Source organism: Acomys russatus, chromosome 4 (genome assembly GCF_903995435.1).
Source record: "Acomys russatus chromosome 4, mAcoRus1.1, whole genome shotgun sequence".
Lineage (NCBI taxonomy): Eukaryota > Metazoa > Chordata > Mammalia > Rodentia > Muridae > Acomys > Acomys russatus.
In genome coordinates, this window is record NC_067140.1 from 21,760,925 (window position 1) to 21,764,395 (window position 3,471).

The window sequence follows — 3,471 nt, forward strand, 5'->3', positions numbered from 1 at the left end:
GGTATCAAATCTCTTCTTGGGAATGCCTGTACTTTTTAAGACCTGAGGACATCATCCACACGGCAGACAAAATTAAATTCAATGATGGACTCCCAGGCGGGCTTAGCCTAAGCTACTCTGTTTACCTTTTTAGCTACTTATTCATCAAGGGATTTATTGGCACTAAGTCCTTAACATCTGTCATTTGACACCGACTGGGACAAATCCCACCCCAGACAAGAGGGACAATTGAGACCAAACCACCAGATGGTTAACCAAAGAGGTCTTCAGAGAATATTGTTCAGATACCAGGGGAGAGATTGTCAGATCAAAATGAAGTCACACTGTGTACAGTGGCACTTGCCTGGCTCAAGCTAGCCAGACCCTATCTCAAAGCCAGGGATAAGAAAGCACAGAGGTCTAGTGTGGTGGTGCACACCTGTGATTCCAGTTCTCAGGGAGGCAGAGGCAGGTGGATCTTTGTGAGTTTAAGGCCAACCCGGCCTATAAAGAGAGCCCAGGACAGCCAAGGCTGCACAAGAAACCATGTCAAAAAAAGAAAGAAAGAAAAAAGAAAGAAAGAAAAGAAAAGAAAAAAGGAGAGAGACGCGGAGAGAGCACAGTGGCCTACATCAGCCCCTCCAAAAATAACCCCAGATGAGAAGTTACCTAAACGCCTTCTAACCTCAGCCCTGACTCTCATTCTGTTTATATTTGTTTCAGATACAGGGATATTTTGAAACTTTTCAGACTAACTCATAGGTGGACATTGTACTCTCATATGCACAATTATGTACTTGAAAGTTCTCTGACTGACGAGAAGCCATGCTGCCAATCACGTGTGCGCATGATGGAAGGATGCTGTTCTCCACCCGGAACAGAGCTCATAGAGATGGTTCACTACTAGCAGAAGGAGGTTATGGAAGACAGAAGGGAAGAGGGGGCACTTTCATTTGCTGGACTCCGAACACACCTCTACTTGAGTGTGTACATCTGCACACTCGTGTTATTAATTGTGTAATATGAAGACATGGATAAGGGTTGGCAGCATTTCACAACATTCCTCCTCATCCTCTACCAGACATAAAAGGAAAAAATAAAATGTGCTTTTTTTTTTTTTTTCCCTTACTGAAGAACCATAAAACAAAAGTTACAAACTCGGTTTCTAGGAAGCCAGAGAAGGAGGCCTGAGCAAATGAAGGAGACCCAGCTACAAGAGCATTGTGGGAATGAGGAGGCCCTCCAGATGAAGTGCTCTCAAGAGGCCTCTCTGATGCTGGAGACCTGGACAAGACACCCTTGAGACATCCCAGATAATACGGCTGCTCTCTCTGTGCAGCAGGCACTGGGTGAAAGCGCTTTCTACGGTCTGCCTCAAGACTTCTCCCAACAGTCTTTTTTTTTTTTTTTTTTTTTAAGGTTTATTTATTATGTATACAGTGCAGGCCAGAAGAGGGCATCAGATCACATTATAGATGGTTGTGAGCCACCATGGTTACTGGGAATTGAACTCAGGACCTCTGGAAGAGCAGTGAGTGCTCTTAACCTCTGAGCCAATTCTCCAGCCCTCTCCCAACAGTCTTATGAGGGGACTAATAGTGCCTTCGTTTTGCGAGTGAAAAAGTGTAGGGCAGAGAGGTTGAGCCACTGGCTCCAGATGGCACAGCTGGAGCAGCAGGACCAGTTTGACTGAGGACTAGACCCTTACCTCGTCTTTATGCCTTAGCCAGCCAGAGTGGAAGCAGTCCACACAGGACCACTCTGCCTCCTCCAGGCCCTCTTACATGCTAAAGATAAGCAGAATGCACACATATCCAGTATGTCTGACTGTGAGACTTTGGATGAGCTGAAATGCAGCTGACGCGCATCTTGAGAATTTTAACTTTATACATTTTGCTCTGTTGGGTTAACAAGTCTGAGTCGGGAGACAGACCTGGAGGTCACCATCCTCCTGCCTCTGCTCCCCAAATACTGTAGTTATAGACCTGAGCCACAGTGCCCATCTCGAGGACTGTTCTGTTTCCTCGGCGTATAACTGCATAGCACAAAAGTGGCCTGTGCTTAGTACACTGCAGTGACCCCTGACTGCCCACCATCCCCTGCTCCTTACAGCCTAGCCCACCTCCCACTTTCAGCCCCAGATGACCACTGAACTCCTTGGGGTCCAGAATTTTGGCTGTTTTGATCATTCTGTAAAAATGAAATCCTGCCGAATGTTGTATATATGGCTGGAATTTTCCATTTGGCATGGCTGTCCTGGGATGGAGGTGTCAATTTGTTCCTTTGAAGCATAATTTTTAAATAATTATTATTGTGTGTATGAGGGCATGTGGGCAGGTCAGAGAATGACTTTGTGGAGACAGTGGGTCTTCCTTTTCCCCTTTACCAGGGTCCCAGGTGCCCTGGTACTCAGGTTCTCAGGAACTCAGAGCTTTGGCTTGTACAGAAAGCTTTTTTTCCTGTTGAGCCATCTTCTCAGCCCCAGTGTGTCCCCTTAATCCCTAATTAGTGACTTCCTCTCCAGAACTGAGCCACAGTGTGAGGTTCCATTCCCCAGCTGGCATCTGGATTGGTGGGTTTTGTGCAGGTTTGTACAGCAGGTTCTCCTGCCGTGGAGACTGGCCTTGAACTCCTAATCCTTCTGTCTCAGCCTCCTGAGTGCTGAAATTACCGACCTGCACTACGTCGAGATCAAAGTTTACTTTCTTAAGTTATAAAAACAAAGGGTTAATTTGGCCTCATGGTTCTGGGAGTCCAAGGGAGAGGAGCCACGTCTAATGCCAGCAGGGCCTTCTTGTGGCCTCAAGTCCTCAAACAGTGCAGAGTCACCAGGTGAGAAAGAGTAAGCTCTTGTCACATTTTAGTCTGGAATAGAAATGTCTGTTTCTCTTGAGACGCTATGAAAATGGAGCTGCTGGGCAACCTAGTTCATGTACCTTTAACTATCTGTGAAAAGACCAACTGTTCTCTACCGTGGCTGCCTCCATGTTCACACCAATAATACAGTAAGATTGGTTAGAGGGTTTCTTCAAGTGAGAGTTAATTTCTATAATTCCTTTCTTCTTTAAAGCGATAATGTAAGCATTCCAGGTTTCACCCATTCTCTAGGAGGGAAAACAAAGGATATCTGAGTCCTCGACACGAAACAACCGCCAGCCTCCTTCGAAACTCAAAAATCCTGGAAAGCCCTGAAAAAATGCATTCTGCAAAGATAGGGCCTGAGCTCCTGAGAACCCGGCTGATGGACTTGGCCGGTCTCCAGCCCCGCCCACTCAGCCTCAGGAGGTGGGACTTAGCCAGGGAGGCGGGAACGAACGACAGCTTCTCCGGTGGCCCCGCCTGCCCAGGGATAGGTTGCTTCTGCGAAGGGCGGAGCTGATAGGTGGAGCCCAAAGCCTGCGCTCTGCCATAAACCCCGCCTATCCCACGCTCAGCTCCGCTCTGGGGGCGGGGCCTGGATGGAGTGGGGCGGGGCTTACCGGGGAAGCATCA